The sequence below is a fragment of the Camelina sativa genome, chromosome 8 (genome assembly GCF_030686135.1).
Source record: "Camelina sativa cultivar CO46 ecotype springtype chromosome 8, ASM3068613v1".
Lineage (NCBI taxonomy): Eukaryota > Viridiplantae > Streptophyta > Magnoliopsida > Brassicales > Brassicaceae > Camelina > Camelina sativa.
This window is the reverse complement of record NC_141887.1, coordinates 23460398-23478948: the sequence shown is the minus strand read 5'-3', so window position 1 is coordinate 23478948 and position 18551 is coordinate 23460398. Positions and strand designations below refer to the sequence as shown.

Below are 18551 nucleotides of genomic sequence, written 5' to 3'. Positions count from 1 at the left end.
ACATATTTAGTAATACTGAAACAAAAGCATTTATTTATTATCAAGACAAAATAAATAGATTACACTAACACAAACCCATATTTACACTAACACATAACCCATCTCATGCACCAAATTAAATATAGAGAAAACATAAAAAGTAATGAATACAATTTAAAGTTCGAACACATTACATACATATCCATAAATTCAGGATTAAAGGGCATTAATTGGAAGTCACGTCGAGCCTTTCTGCTGCAAAGATAAACCCCAGCTTCAAGATCAACCAAACCGTCAGTTCGTCAGTGAGGCTACAACACGGCTTAACCGGAGGAGCACCTATTGTCACATTCACAAGGTTAAGGCCTTAACACAAACACCAAGCTTCAAAGCCTATCGCATAACCGGTTTGGGGGTTTGCTTTGGTTTAATAAGCAAAGAAGAGGATGATCACGTATTAGGAAAGATTATGTGAATATTTAGATATATGTTACATTTTCTATTATTTTGTAATATTGTATCTTGTACTCCAAGTTTAGAATATTTTTAGGGTTTCTACTTCTATGTATAAAGCCGTGCCAAGGTATTTTGATGCCATAGGCAAAAATTATGGTTTAATATATAACCAAACATAATATAAGGTATATATAATGTTTCCATTTTTTTAACTAAATTTATAAAATTAGTAAAACTTGTAAAATCACAATTTAAAAAAAAAATTATCAAAAACAAGCACAAAATAATGTAGAATAGAAATGTTAACAAACAAAATATAGTTATGCTGATATACAAAATGTAATATCTAGTATATATAAAATTATTAATAAAAATCAATAAAGATGAATAACTAAAAAAAAGTTTGTAAGAAGTAAAATAAGAAAAATTAATGAAAAAAAAAGAGGATACAATACGCTCATGTACTTGTGGAGGTATCGCAACACAATTAGAAGAAGACAGAAATGAAGAACGTACAAACACATGTTTAAACGGTTTGGATTCTACAAGATTTGGAACTGTTTGTTCCACAATTACCAGCATGGAGCCTCTCCCCAAGATCTCTCAAGTGTATCAGCGTATTATTCGCGAAGAGAGGCAACTGAGCATCACCCGTAACAGAGATGAGAAGACAGAAGCAGTTGCCTTTGTTGTGTCCACAAGCAATAAACCTCGTTTCTTCTCACCATATAACCGCAAAAAAGATGTTACTTGTACACATTGTGGGAAGTATGGACATGTAGTGACTGATTACTTCTAGCTGAAAGGGTTTCCAGGATGGTGGGGTGAAAGAGGACGTGGTGGTGCTCGTGGTGGCGGAAGGTCTAGCTGTGGCGGTGGAATGATCGGGAATGTTGCTGGCCATGGACGTGGACGTGGAGACACACCTGCTGGCCGTGTTTATGCTGGACAAGCTGTTCATGCTGGTACCAAAGAAGAAGAGCTTGATCATAACTCCTTCCCACACCTCACGAATGATTAATGGGCTGCATTGAAACAATTTCTTAATACTTAAATGACTGATTCTGTTGAACAATTAACCGGTAAGAGAGTTAATGGTGACTTTATTATTGACACAGGAGCCTCCCATCATATATCATGGAAGCTTGATCTTTTAACCAATGTTGTCGATATTAACCTGTGTTCGATTGGATTGCCAGATGGTGATAGATCGATGGCTATCAAACAAGGCGATCTTTGTCTAGGGGGTGACTTGTGGCTTTGTGGAGTGTTATATTCTTCAGAATTGATTTTTTTTTTTTTTTTTTTTTTTTTTTGTGTGGCTAAATTACTTAAAGCAACCAAGGGATCTATTATTTTTACTGAAGATTTATGTGTTTTTTAGGGCCGTACTTCTAAGACACTGATTGGCAGTGAAGAGTGTGGAGGGCTTTATGTTCTTCGTGGTGTCATTGGTGCTCAAGCTCAAGCTGCAGCAACTATGGGAGCAAGGGATTTATGGCATCGTCGTTTAGGTCATCCATCTAGTTGGGTTATATCTTATTTTAACAAGTCATGTTGAATAGGGAAATCATAAAAAGAAGTTATTTGTGCACTTGTTTTGGGGCTAAACAAACCCGTGATTTTTTTCATGAGAGTTCTATTAGAGCTAATGAGTTATTTGCTTTGATTCATTGTGATGTTTGGGTAGCTTATCTTACGGTTTCTTACTCTGGAGCAGCGTATTTTCTTACAATTGTTGATGATTTCTCCCGAGCAGTGTGGATATATCTTTTGAAAGAGAAAAGAGAGGTGGTTGATTCTCCTAAGAAGTTTTGTGATATGGTAGAACGATAGTTTGATAAAAAGGTGCGGGTTGTGCGGAGTGACAACAAAACTGAATTTATGTGTTTGAAACCATTTTTTGACCACGAAAGCATTTTACATAAGACTTCGTGTGTGTATACACCACAGAAAAATGGCAGCGTCGAAAGAAAACATCACCACATTCTAATTGTAGCTCGCTCACTCATGTTCCAAGCTAGCTTACCGGTCAGTTTTTGGGGAGAATGTGTTCTCGGTGCTACTCATCTGATTAATAGGACACCATCTACATTCTTGACTGGTAAGACACCATATGAACTCTTATATGGTTCAGTTCGTCTCTTTGATAGGTTGAAAGTGTTAGGATGCTTATGTTGTACTCATAAGAAATCTCGCGATAAGGATAAATTTGGAGATAGTGCGTTTTTATGGGATATCCATACGACCAAAAAGGATGGAAGGTGTATGACTTAGAAACGCATGAGCATCTTGTTTTAGGAGAAGTTTTTTTTTATGCGAAGGAGTTTCCCTTTGCCAAAATGGAATCTTCATCACCAGCTTCTAACTTCGATATGTCACCACATGGAATACATGCGGAGGATGAGTTCTTGAATATTCAGGCCACCAACGACAGTGGGAGTTTCCTTGATCTTGCTCTTCTACCGGAAAAAATTTGTAACCAACACTGACGGACCAGTCGCTCATACATCACAATCGACCGATCCACCAGATGAGCGTCCAATTGTGATTGAAGAGGTGGGAGTTGGTAATCGTTCTAAACCTGTACCAAATAAGTTAATTGATTATGTTCTTTATACAACACAATGCACCACGAACCCCTCACACCTTCCCACAACAACGTCTTCTGATTCAGGTACGGCTCCTTATCTGATATCAAACTATGCCACATGTGAATATTTTTGGAAAAACATCAGGCCTTTCTTGCAGCCGTTACTGCTGCGGTGGCACCAAAAACATATGCTAAGGCTGTTTAGTTGAAAGTTTTGTGTGATACTATGAGTCTTGAGATTCAGGCTCTTGAAGAAAATGATACTTGGTTTATAATGGAACTTCCTCCGAGAAAGAAGGCTCTCGGTTGTCGTTGAATGTTCATGAATAAACACAATTCTAATGGCATTATTGACCGTTTTAAGGCACGATTGGTTATTCGGGATAATAGACAGATTTCAGGAAAGGATTTGGAAGAGACTTTTGTTCATGTTGCTAAGATGATAACAGTTTGTATGTTTCTCAAGGTGGCAGCCGTTAAACATTGGGAAGTTCATAAAATGGATGTGCATAATACATTTCTTCACGGTGACTTAGAAGAAGAGGTTTACATGACCTTACCACCGAGTTTTGAGTCCCCTGGTTCAAATAAAGTTTTACGACTTCGCAAATATTTGTATGGTATGGACCAAGCTCCACGTTGTTGGTTTGCAAAGCTCATGACTGCATTGCTTGGCTATGGTTTTGTCTAGACATACTCAGATTACTCTCTCTTCTACTTAGCTAGTGGGGATATGCGATCATATGTTCTTGTTTATGTTGATGATTTGTTGATTGTTGGGAATGATCCGCGTGTTATTTCTCAGTTTAAAGAGTACTTAAGTGAATGTTATAAGATGAAAGATTTGGGTCCTCTGAAATACTTTTTTGGTATTGAGGTAGCACGTTCACCGGAGGAAATATAATTATGTCAAAGAAAGTATATTTTGGATATCATTGATGAATGTGGGTTATTGGCTTGTAGACCGCTTGCTACTCCCATGGAAGAAAATTATCGGCTACTAGTTGACGAAGATGGTCCTTATGCGGACCATGGTCAGTATCATCATCTTGTGGGCAGATTGGTATATCTTACCGTTACTCAACCTGATCTTTCTTTTGTTATTCATGTTCTTGCCCAATTTCTCAAGAAACCGATACTTAAGCATTGAGAGGCGGTTCTTAGAGTGGTCCATTATCTCAAGGGTTCTCCGGTATCTCAAGGGTTCTCCAACTCTTTGCTTATAGTGATTCTGATTATCAATATTGTCCACAAACATGCAGATCCTTTTCCGGGTATGTTACTCTTCTTAGTGGTTCTCCGATAGCATGGAAGACAAAGAGGCAGAAGACGGTCTCTCTTTCTTCTATTGAAGCAGAATATTGAGCGATGCGTTATACCATATGTGAAATAAAATGGGAACATGAGCTTCTCTCTTGTTTTGGTATCTCTCAAACTGATCTAATACCATTGTACTGCGACAATCAAGCCGCTCTCTATATTTTTAAGAATCCAGTGTTCCACGAGCGTACTAAACATATCGAGGCCAACTGCCATTTTGTTTGCGATGCACTTAAAGCTGGTCTCATTGCAGCTTTCAAGATTCATACATCCAACCAGCTTGCTGATTTTCTCACAAAATCACTTGGTTCTCCACAATTTTCTTATCTTCTTGGTAAGTTGGGCATTCGGGATCTTCATGCGCCAGCTTGAGGGGGAGTATGAGAAAAGATTACGTAAATATTTAGATATATATTAGTTTTCCTATTATCTTGTAATATTGTATCTTGTACTCCAAGTCTATAATATTTTTAGAGCTTCTACTTCTATGTATAAATACTCTTGAAGGGATGAATGAATAGACAATATTTTCCTGACCGTTGATATTGTTATCAAGGCAAGGAAAATAGCGCGAGAGATTTTATAATTAAAACATAAGAGCCATCTTTCTTAGCCTTGGAAGAATAAATGAGTGTTGTTTGTGCCATTATTACCTGCATGTATCCGTACAGAAATATTTTTTTGTAAGATCCTTTATAATATTTATTACACTTTTTACTTATTTACTATTAACCGAAAATTTATGGAAACATATACTTAATCTTTTCTTTTGCTAGAATTTTTTAAGAGTTAACTTTGCTTTCATCATCAATTTATTACTTGGATAAAATGAACTGAAATTTTTTAATTTAACCAATCAATTTTACCTTAAAGAATGATTTGGCATGATGATTACGACAGACTTGTAATAATAAATTTTCTTCATAAACATAATAATTTTTAAAATCCAAAGTTATTTCTTAATGAACATATAATAAATTTTCTGTCACCATATGATTATAAGAGATGATATGTGTTCAAATGTTTCTAAATGAATTCTTTCGGGTAATAGAAAAGTAAAAGTATTTTAATAACTTGATTTTAACTTTGGAATTTATACTTTCGAAAAAAGAACTTCTCTCCCAGGCGTGACTATCGAAGAACCTTCTCCTCTTCACCTTTCCGGCGTCAGCGACAAGAGATCTTTGTTCAATCTCTTCTCTACTTCACCCATGTCTCTTCTAGTTTCCTCTTTTGAAAATTTTCCCCATTTTCTAAAATTTTGGCAACCTTTCAACATCATGCAACATAAAGATCTGGCTTGTTTCTCTTGGAACGAAAGATGGAGGATTCCGGCAATTCCCGCCATCCTTTCCATATGCCCAGATTCTACGGATGAGGATCAACTGTCCATTGCTCTGTACAAGTCAAATAACGGTCTCCTATTTTCATCTAAAGATTTTTTCACCTCCGTTTTCTTGATGGTAGAAGTTTATCTTGTTGCATCATCAGATGCGCCTTTTCGGGGGAAAATATTGACGGCGCACAACAAGCTTTTCTTCAGGATTACAGTTCTACCAATTGTCTGGACCTCCGCCAAAATCACTCGACACCATCAGAGCTTCACAGGGTTGAATCTAGTTTCACCGGAGCTGTTCTTACCACTGCAAATCTAGTCATTCATTCTGGCAAGCCGCCACACAACGATTTTTTTGTGACCACCAACTGAAAACCCTAATGTTTCCTTGGTTGACCTGATTTTTGAGGCTGGTCCGGAATCCACCGACTAGACTGCTAGTGTTGTTTAGCCAGTTAGTTAGACCCTTGGAATCTGCTCTCTTTGTGGTTGTCACCTTTGCTCCCATCCTAGCTAAGCCCGTTTTACAAAAATCCAGGTTCGATGTTTCTTCTTGGTCAGCAAACCTTAGCTGGCATCTAGGTCTAGTCTATGGCTATATTCTCTTAGGCAGTAGAACCTTCTTGAGATATAAACCGACTAGACTGCTATGTTTGCTTAACCAATCTTTTAGATCCATGGTAGCTGCTCTTTGTTTGTTAAGCATCTTTGCTTCCATGGCCCCAAAGTCGTTTGGCGTTTCAGCTCTGAATTCCTATTGCCATCAGTCTGATTACGGTTAGGATAGTTGATATATCATGGTTTTTACGGTTTTTAACCATGATATAAGTGCGCTTTTTGAGTCTTTTGATTTGTTTTCTAGAATGTTTTAGAGTCTTTATAAGTTTTCTAGGATTTTGGCACAGATGGAGAGAGATGGAGCAATTTGGATCGTTTTGGAGCATTTAACCGAAGGAAATCAATTTGGAGTCGTATCAGAGTTAAGGTGTCGATCAACACCGTATGGAGCATCAGTCGATACCCAGTCCAAACCGACGAGAGAGCCAAGTTTTGGAAGTTTTACAAATCTGCCCCGAAGTTTTCCATAATTGCAACATAAGTCCCTGACGTGTTTTAGGACATATATATATATATATATTGTTTTTGGGTTTTAGAAACCCTTAAGTTTTATTTTCTGCAATCCTGAGAGATATTGAAAACTTTTTGGAGAGAGAGATCTGAACTCTTTTGGAGAGAGAATTTCTAAACTCCCTAATCACTTTTTAATATCTATTGCTTATTATTCAGAATGATTATTTGTGTTTCATTGAATATGTCTGAGTAGTTTGCTTGTTAGGTTCAGAGTTTTTCACAGGGTTTTTATGGTTTATTAGATCTGTTTATTTAGGATTCATTATCTTTCTATTCATCATAGGTTGTTATTCATATTAATTCTTGATTGACCACTTAGAATTAATAACATAGGAAAATAAATTGATATGATAATATAATTGATTTTCCTGATTAAACCATTGATGAGCAAAATTATTTTTTAACAAAAAGATTTGATTTAGTAAGTTTGTGAACTTATCTAAACTTGTTTTCAGAGCTGATTTTTAACCTAGAATTTTACAAAGAGATTTAGATTTTCTAGTTTTAAATTTAGATAATATTTGCATTGAGAACTGATTTATCTTACAGAATAGTTTAGAATTCTAGATCTGATCTTAATTTCTTGAATCCTATTTATTTATTGATTTAATATTTTGTAAATTCCTGAGAAATTTCCTAGAGCTAACTTTTTGATCATCTGAATTTTTACAGCCTTTATTTAACATTTGCATTGTTTATTTTAATTCAAATTAATTGTTTAGCGTAATAACAAATCTCTATAATTTATTGTGTAGTCTTTAGTACTTGTGGAATTCGACCCCTAAGTACTATAGTGATCTTTTAATTTGAGAGAGTAGCTCTAGGGTTTAATTTGAGCATATCAATAGGCGCTTAGCCATCAGTCACCCTGTGTCAATAATAGCTTGCGACCTCAGCTACCATCCAAAGATCATCATTGCTATAGGCGGTTTCATCCCGCCACTCTTAAGAACCAACACCTTCTAAATGTCGGGAACTCTGAACCATACATTGTTTGTGTCATGTCGACTGCAAGCTTTGTGTGAAAGCCTTAACCTACATAGCCAAGGCTCTTATGCGAGGGAGACTCCACCTGCTCTGCTACGCTTTGACACCTACCTTTGGCACATCCGTCTGACAGCTTCATTGGAAAGTTTCTTTACTCCCAAGCACATGGAGCTTCATGTTATGGCCCTTGAACTACCTCAAGTAGCCTTTCTTGCGCCGGCAAGTAGCTTAGCCATGACAACCTTATCAACGTCACCTAGTCATTGCTTGACAGAGACCAATCCATCTACCACTGAGCTTCTCGTGGCAGATTTATCGACAAACCATGACCTCTCATATGACATTTGCTTCTTAGCTAGTGCCTCATAGCTCTCTTGGATCATTTGTCGATATTTATTATCTATCTTTGTTTGGCATTGGAGATTGTCTTTGTTGTAATTTTGCTTTCAAATTTGGAAATTGTATCTTCATTCATGTACTTGTATTTTGACAAACAAAAAAAAATAATAATCCTACTATATTAATTGAGAAGTACAAATATGAAACTAACCTTAAAATGTGTAAAACATTACATTCAATTGGCATTGAAAAAAATTGATTAAGCTTAATTAACTAATTTCAATAAATATAATTAATTAAAAAATAAAAAACACTCACAGATCAAATATTAAAAAATCTAAAAAAAATATGTTCTCTCTAATAAATTATGGACGAAATTACAAATTATTTTTAAAAAATATATATAAACCAATCAGAATTTTAAAAACTAAGATTTTCTTATCCAAGTATACAATACAATTATTTTTAATAACTAAATTCGAAGATTTTGGTAAGATTTCAAATTATGATTCTCCTATCATCTATATTTTATTTTATTTACAAATTGTTTGGATTTTTCATATAATACTTATAATTAATAAAATGCATATTTTTTTCTGCATATGTTGTGATTTGAATTTTTTAAAACGAAGATATATTACACAATGTATGAAAATGTGTGTTTTAATTTCTACATTGGCGGGTTAGTAAAAATAAATTTATATAGATGATAAATTAATAATTTTTATTTGCTCATAATTATAATATTAAAATTACTATTTTATATTTCACAAAATAATGATGCAAATACAACAAGCAAACAATATAAAAATGTAATAATACGTCAAAAATAAAATACTATAATATTCTAAAATAATTAGTATTCAAATAGACTAATAGATTTACACCCTGTTTTAGAAATCGCTAGGTGCTAGTCGGGCGGTCGGGGTGGGCCTAGCGCATAGCGAGAAAATTAGAGATTAAATGGAGATTAATCGGAGACTAGTTTTTGGGTTATTTTATTAAATTAATAGTAAATTAAAAATATCTAGTACTAAATATTTGTATAATTATGTTTATGTGAAAAGAAAAATATCAAATAAAATATAAAGCTATAGTATTGTCTTTAAAATTACGGTAAAAACAGAAAAACTTAATATTAAGAAAACAAATTATGATTTTAATTAAAAGTTTGTACATTATTTATTGTAAAACATCATAAACTCTTAATTAAATGTCTAAATAACAAAAATATATATATTTGATTTATATTTGGCTCCAAAAATAATCGGTATATATAAAAATTTTCGGGAATTAATCGGATTAGACGGTATAATCGGATAATCGATGTTAGGCGGGGATTAGTCATTAATCGAGATGGAGAAGGTGGACCTAACAATTTTACGGGGCATAATCGGTGCTAGGCGAAGATTTTTAAAACAGGAGATTTACATAATAATTGAAAATAAATATTATCTCAAACAAAATAACTTTTTAAAAAAATAAAATAATAAATTTTATTATTATATTATAATTTTATTAAAAAAATGTTGATCAGTGCTTTAAGCACGGATATCTCCTAATAGAAAAGTAAAGCACGGATATCTCCTAATAGAAAAGTAAAAATGTAGTAAATATTTTACTACATACAAATCATAACAATAATCAACTGAAAACAAAATTGAACTTTTGATGTATTTTCTCTGAAGGCGTAGATCTTTTTTTTTTCTTTATTGTTTTTTTTGAAAGTTGACCCGATATTTTTGGGATGTGCAAATATTTGATTCACATAATCAGTAGTATTGTATACCATAAACATGATGCTTATGTTTTCATAAGTTATTATTTGTTACCAAAAAAACATGGTTCACACTTCATAATATTCGTTAACTAATCATAACCCAAACTCGCTATACATTAGTTCAAATATACAAATGTAACGGTCTCTATTGGATTCTCATTGGGTCAGAATTTTTAAATGATTTAGAAACAAAAGAAAAAAATAACGATTTATTTTATTATGAAATTCAGTCTACATAAAATAGTTAAAAGAGTCATTTGCGTTGAAAATCTCACATCGACAATGACGTTAAAAAATATTATATCAAAAACAATGATCAATTTACTCATTACAAATTAATTTTGATTGTGAATCTTACAAAACCCTAATAATCTGTTATATATATATATAACATATATAATCGAAACTTGCTACAGCTATACATAGTTCACATATCAAACATTAATATTCTAAAATTAACTTAATCTTGTTTTTTGAGGTTTAACCGACTCTTGGGTTTAGACTTTTTGTTCCGTCGATCTTATTGTGAGGCCTCCTGACTTTGATTAATTCAAAGACACCACGTTTTAGAGTTTCAGAGTACGCTGTCGCTAGATGCTATAAACACTGTAAACCATGCATGGCTTTTTGATGCAGAATTAATCAATTAAAATGTCAACCAAACCGTCAATAAGCTTTAAACGCGGTACAAAGACAAACCCCATATTCTAGGTCAACCAAACCGTCAACGAGGCTGCAACACGGCTAAACCAGAGAAGCACCTATGCTCACATTGAACTAGTTATGCGCGTTAACGCAAACACTAAGCTTCAAAACATCTTTTGGGCATGTCTCGACGGCAGGAGCGCTTCGGGTTGGCTATGGTTTGTAAGAAGACGATGGTGGACAATGGGAAAAGAAGAGGATATTAAAGGCAAGCAAACTGGCGACAGAGTTTCTAAAGAGCCATTATGCTTAGCGTTGAAACTTGAAACAATATTGAGAGAGTGTATTGGTCAATATTAATAAGATAAGTGTGTACCGAGTACGGACCATGTGGTTAGCCCTAGCCCCTAGCAACTAGGGTAGTTTAGCTGGCGATCTGAAGTAAAGCGTTTGGAACGCAATGTTAAGTGAACAGTGTAATAAGTGAATTATTTATCAAATTTTAACGGCACAGTTACAAAAAGATGGAGGAACAATAAAGCAAAGGAGTACATACTTGCTGGCGAAAATAAAATAAAGGGAGTACAAACTTGCCGATTACAGATAATCCATTATTGCATGAGAACGTACGTACGTTCCTTATAAACAATAATCCAAGTAAAATACAAACAAACGAAAAACCTTAAAATAAAACAAGAAGATAAGACAATAGGTTCCAGATTCATAAACTGTATGTAATAAGTATTCAACTTACGCGCACTGGAAGTTCGTTGGGGCTTTTTTACCGCAAATATTGAGGAGTACGCTGAGATCGATGGGAAGGTTAAGGTTGATTCCAAGAATGTTAACCTTGAGCAAAGTGCATAGGCAGACTGCAGCCTCAAGGTCAGCCAAGCCTTGGATGAGAGAGCAGCATGGCTTTACAGGTGGGTTTCCCAATGATAGGTCCACTAGCTTGAGAACATTGGCACAAACACCGAGCTGTAGGGAATCTTTAGGACAAGCCGCAGAGGTGTAAGTGACAAAGAGAAGGTTGAGAGAAAGGAAGAGTGCAAGGGAGGTTCTTGGAGCCATTGGTTTGTGGAGTTGTAAGGCTCAAGAAGTAGTAGTGAGTTTAAGTTTGTTTGAGATTGGTGGAGATAAATGTTAAGTGTTTAGTGGGGTATTTATAGGGTTTTCGTTAGGAGAAAAATGTGAAGGTTTTCATTAGGAGAGAAATGTGAAGGTTCTGATTAGTTGACTAATTTTTTATATATATATATGATTTGATTATTAAAGAACACTTAGTTTGATTAGAAAAAAAAAAGTTTTCATCATTGTTCAAATTAGCTGGTACTCACTAAAAGTTTATGGTTCTTACTTTAATAAACAACTTAGGTGGTGGTAATAACTTATATATCCATAAAAGAAATTTGGCGGTTGAAGTCGATCTTCGTAGCTAATTAACAACAATACAACTCCCAAATTTACGAATTATATCAATATGTACAGGCCTTCACGATATTATTCAAAAGTTAAAAAAATCTATTAATTGTATTTTAGAAATTAATTGTGTAAAGTCTCATAAATTTTGTATTACCGTTGTAATATTATATAGAATCCATTAGTGTATTAGACACTTTTTTAAAAATAATTAGAAAAATAGACAGTTTTTGTTAGAAATTTGAAAAATAGACATTTTTTTTAATTTTGTGAGATAGAGAATTTGTGAGAGAGAGTATAAAACAAAAACAAATAAAAAGACAACTATATCCATAACTATATGTCATAAAAATAGAGTTTTATTTGTGGTCACAACTTTAAAAGAGACTAAAGATGAAATATGACCAAAAAAAAAGAATGTGGGACCCGATTTTGAAATGTTGGATCAAAAAACTAATGTTTTATGGTCCACTTAAATTAAGAAAATTCTCTCAAATAACACCAAATAACTTTTATTTTCAAATTTAGCATTCTAAACTTTTTGAAACAATTTAATTCTAAAACTAAACCCTAAACTCTAGATACTAAAACTCTATCCTTCAAAATAATACATTAAATATAAGATTGAGAACTCAAACCTAAAAAATTATTTTAAAATATTGTAATGTGTCAAATAATGTTATTTTGGTGTACCAATTTGGTTTGGTGTACAATCTAGATTAAGTTAGACTACAATTAGGGTTTGGTGTACCATTTTGTTTGGGGCACCATATATGTTTTTTGTACCATTTGGTTTTACTTTACTATCTAGGTTTGGTGTACAATATGCGTCTAGTGTACTATATGTGTCTGGTGTACCATATGGGCCTGGTGTACCATATGAGCCTGGTGTACCATATGAGCATGGTGTACCATCTAAATCTGATGTACCATCTGAGTCTAGTATACCATCTGGTTTTGGTGTACTATCTGGTTTTGGTGTACTATCTGGTTCTAGTGTACTATCTGGTTCTAGTGTACCATATGTGTCTGGTGTACCATCTGAATCTGGTGTAATATCTGGATCTGGTGTACCATCTGGGTCTAGTGTACTATATGGATATGGTTTACTATCTGAATCTGGTGTACCATCTGAATCTAGTATACCATCTATGTCTGGTGTACCATCTGAGTTTAGTGTACCATCTACTCTGGTGTACCATTAGGGTCTAGTGTACCATATGAGTCTGGTGTACCATCTGAATCTTGTGTACCATCTAGATCTAGTATATTATCGAGGTTTGGTGTATTATATGAGTTTAATGTACTATTTGGGTTGGGGTGTACCAACTGAGTTTAATGTACTCTCTTGGTTTGGTATACTTTATGGGTTTAGTGTACCATCTGGGTTTGGTGTACCATCTAAATAAATTTTCAAAACTAAACCCTTAAATACTAAACTCTATCCTTCAAAATTATATCCTAAATGTAAAACAGGGAAATCGAACCTAAAAAATAATTCTAGAAATTTTGGGAAGTTTATGAAATTTATAAAAAATTAATTTAAAATATTGTAATGTGTCTAGTAATGATATTTTGGAAAGTTTATGAAATGTATGATATAATTGTGCATAAAACTTTTTTTAGTGTTATTTTAGGATATTTCTCAAAAATCAAGCACACATCTAAAATTTAAAACAAATAAATCCATTAAAAATGATTTATTCATGTGTAAAATAATATTTTATTTAAGTTATTATTTTGGTCATTTGTAAAAATAAGAAGTATAAAGTTCATCAATTATTAAAACATTCATTTGTTATTGGTCTGATTTTTATTAAACTCATTTTTAAAAATGAATATACATAAAAAAACAAAAAAAGTTAAAAATGTCATTTTCTAAATGGTTCTCTAATAGAGTTCTCTATTACAGAGGAAAGAGAAAAGTGCCTACTTCTCAAATTTATTTTTAAAAGTGTTTAATTTTCAAATTATTTGTTGAAAAAGTGTCTACTTTTCTAATTATGTCTATTATATATCTGAATATCCATAGTCAAATCCCATACTTATCATCTTGGCTGAATTACCTTTTTTTTTGTTACATGAAGATTTTTTTTTTGTTTCTTTCAATGAGATATATTACTATCTAATTATCTAAAGCCTTAGATATAGTATGTGTGTTATCCATTATTTTCAATCATGTGCAATTTCTAATTAGAATACATCCACAGTTTTATTGTTACAATTTTTTTTTCTTATTTTTCCTATAACTAAGAAAGAGGTTATATGCCAAATTTTGATACGTTTCTTTAAACAGCCAACCTTTAATAAGTTACATACACGTATCAATTATCACTGAATTGTGACCTTTTTATATAGACTACATACTTCTATTAGCACATTACTAAAGAACAATTATTCAGATCGTTATTAGTACAGCACCAAGTAATAAGCAAATATATTACCTACATTGCAAGTGAGTATATGTATCAGGGTTTTTTTTTTTCGTTTATTCATAACTAGACAAGTTGAACCCATTAAACGTTAGTTCCTTTAAAAGAGGCAAATTATAGTCAGACATCTATTTCTGTGAGTTTTTGGCACCCTCGGCCAATATATGTAACTAAGCACATCTAAAGACTAAACGGTTCTTTATTCCTTCACGCTTGTCACGGGGCAGACTTCTATGACCATTATTTCTGAAACATCATTTGCATGTGATAATTGTTTACTCATAAACATCATTTGCATGTGATAATTGTTTACTCATAAACATCATTAGTCTACTCATAATCTCACACAAAGACAAAGTTTATGACTTCATTTGCATGTGATAATTGTTTTGGTAAATCTCAAATGGTTAAACTTATCAAATCATTCCTTATAACAGGGGTTACAAGATGGACAGATAGACTAGTGTGAATATTAAAATAATAATAATAATAATAATAATAATAATAATAATAATAATAATAATAATAATAATAATAATAAGATTTTAATATCCAATTACAAAATGATTTGATAAGTCTAACCTAATAATAATCGTACAGTTTCAACGTCAGCCTTTCCCCATTTTATTAGATGGTTTAAAACAATACTGAGATCAAAGCTCAATTTATAGTGTGGAAAAAAAAATGAAAATCCCAATTCAATATGAATAAGTAACTTATGCGCCCAATTGCAACTTTGCAATGCAGGCAATCTTCTCCAATCCGATATGAATAATATAAAAGAATTTGTTAGAGTATATCCAAAATATAATCTATATATTAAGGTGTTATAACAACAAAATCGTCGTTATTACTTCTCTTTCGGATAATAATTTTCTATTATCTATATTTAATGAGATATATATACTACTTTTATCCTTTTCCTGAATAAATAACATAGTTTCGTGGGTAAGTCGTATTAATTTTATTATATTCCGTAATAAAATAAGGTTGAACATGCCAAAATATGGTTCACGGCAACTAGCTGTAGGAGAGATCGAGAATTTAGCTTTCCTTTCGACAGGCTACTAACAATATGAGAATCATCATGCCAAATCATTCTTCACTATAAAATTGATCTATTTATTGATCAATTATTTATATTCTACATAGTATTTCTAAAAGAAGTGAAAAATACTATGTAGAAATACTTTTTGAAAGCTGACCCGATATTTATATTCTACATAGTATTTCACGAAGTTGAGCTTTTTCTGAGTATTTTTCTCTTTTTGAAAGTTGACCCGATATTTGTGGGATGTGCATATATTTGATTCATAATATTCGTTAACTAATCATAACCCAAACTCGCTGTACTTGAGTTCTTATATACAAATATGTCCGTGTATTTGAAGTAATCTTAGTGTAGTGGCAAATGGTAAGTCATTAATGCATCACACACTATCACACGCAGGATCTAGTTTCGCTTTCTGTGAATATAGAATTTTGGCTAATGAACCGACAAGTTGTGGTCCAATGATTGACAAATATATATATATATATATATATATATATATATATATACCAATGTATTTTCGATTCTCATTCTGTCAGAATTTTAAAAAGAAAAAAAAATGTTAGACTAGGTTACAGTTTTGAAATGAGTTAAAACCAAAGAAATAAATCAATGGATTAATCTAGCATCAAAATACCCGACTGCTAGAAATGGATCCGACCGAACTGTGACAAAAATTATTTTATAATAAAATTCATTTGTGTCGAAAGTCTCACATCGAAAAACAAATGACTTCTAAAATATTATATCAAAAACTTCAATCAATTTACAAATTAAAATATTATATCAGACCTAAAAATCTGTATAACTATAACATTCATAGGCCCTCAATGGTTCAATCGCAGCGTTTACAGTTCGGTTGCGGAAGATTACAAAAGCAGGTGGTTGCGTTTTCAAACGTTATTAATCGTTTTAAATGACTGGTTTAGGGTTTTAAAATAGATGCGTTTGCGGGAATTTTACGACTGGTTGACCAGCGGGTGAAATAGCGGTTAAAATATAATAAATATAATATATAATTATATAAATTTTTTAAAATACCAAACTTTTTATAAAACTTGTTTTATAATTAATATTCATTAAAAATACTAAAATAATTATTCAGAAAACAAATAAATTTTATATTGAAGCAAGAGTTGAGAAGAGTCATTGGTGATTTGTTTTAATAGTTTCTTAAATTTCTGATGAAATATTAAATTTATTTAGATTTTTTTTAACTTATGTGCGATGTGTCATTAAATTTACATCAGTTTTCGAGGTTATTGTTAATTAGAATCTTATTTTCTTGTTTAATGTTTTATATTCTAATCTTCTCAATCGTATCCATACTTCATTTTCTCTCATCCTTAATGGATAAAATGGTTAGGTAGAAACCCTGTTTTAGAAATCGCTAGGCGCTAGTCGGACGATCGGGGTGGGCCTAGCGCCTAACGAGAAAATCAGAAATTAAACGGGGATTAATCGAGTACTAGTTTTAGCATTATTTTATTAAATGAATAATAAAACAAAAATATTTAGTATTAAATATATGTATAATTCTGTTTATATTAAATAAACTATAGTATTGTCTTTAAAATTACGGTAAACACATAAAAACATAATTTTAAAATAAAATTTATGATTTTCATTAAAAATTTGTATATTAGCTATTGTAAAATATTATAAACTCTTAATTTAAATGTCTAAATAACAAAAAAAATACATATTTGATTTATATTTGGCTTTAAAAATAATTATGATATACAAAATTAAGCGGTAAATAATTGGATTAGACGGGTTATAATCAAATTAGACAGGTATAATTGGATAATCGATGGTAGACTGGGATTAGTCATTAATCGAGGCGGAGAGGATGGACCTAGTGATTTTGCGGGATGTAATCGGTGTTAGGCAGGGATTTTTAAAACAGGGGTAATTATTTCAGTATCATTGATTTGTTTCTAGTTTAAAACAAAAAATCTAACCGCAAACACTTGCGAAAAGCAGCTTTTAAAATTCAGTGGTTTCAAGAGGTTGTGAGCGATTGGGAACAGTTTGTGTTATTGGTAGCAATCGCTAGCAACAGCTACCACCCACAAACGCAGCGTTTACGGATGGTAGCTGAAGAACCAATCAACACCGTAATCCAAACTCGCTACAGCTATACATAGTTCACATATAAAACATTAATATTCTAAAGTAAACTTACTCTTGGGGTTTAGTCCGTCGAACTTATTGTGAGGCCTGACGTTGATTAAATCAAAGTACCAATCGGAACAAATTTTGATTTTTGTAAATAATTAATATTAACAAATTTGTGGAGTTCAGACTTCAGAGTTAGTAGCTTATTCTAAATAAGGATTAACATCTTTCAATATTCTATAACCCCTCTGTTGCTAGTTGCTATGCCTATAAACACGGTAGTGACTGTACAATGCATAGCTTTTTGATGCAGAATTAATCAATCCAAATGTAACCTTACCGTCAACTTCTAGGTCAACCAAACCGTCAATAAGGCTGCAACACGGCTTAAGCGGAGGAGCACCTAATGGCACATTCAACAAGTTAAGTGCGTTCACGTAAACACCGAGCTTCAGAGCATCTTTTGACTCTCCTTCACTAAACTCTGCAACTTGTTCGATTCAAAGTCCATTTACTCTCCAGTCTCCACCTGCAACATTGTAACACAATTTTACTCATTATTCTTCAAAACAGAGCAGGAAAACCCCCATAAAACATGAGTACATAACAAGACAATACCTCTCTAGCTAAGATTGTAGGCACAACATGAAACGGGAACCGCAGCAAAAAGATCAACTCCTGGAAGCATCATCCATGTGGGGTTTCCTAGGGGATATGAATCCACACGTTGGAGCACACTTGTTAAACCAATGGTTTGGTTCAGTATAAAACACTGGTCTTCGTAGTAGCTCGAGCTCTCTGATTACATTCCTTCCCTTGTCATTATCCACGATCTCTACAGGCCCCAAAATCCATATGTGCTCTTAATGGGCCATACGGAGCCATGGCGATTACAATCTGTAATTTGTTTTCCTTTTGGAAAAAAAAAACTAATTTTGATTTGATTATGTGGGAGATTA

At 32.8% G+C, this 18551-nt stretch overlaps 1 pseudogene; it reads right to left on the bottom strand.

Moving 5' to 3' along the window:
• Nucleotides 1-11029: 11029 nt before the first annotated feature.
• LOC104707677 (putative lipid-binding protein AIR1 pseudogene) lies at nt 11030-11710 on the bottom strand (annotated as a pseudogene).
• Between the last annotated feature and the right edge of the window lie 6841 nt (nt 11711-18551).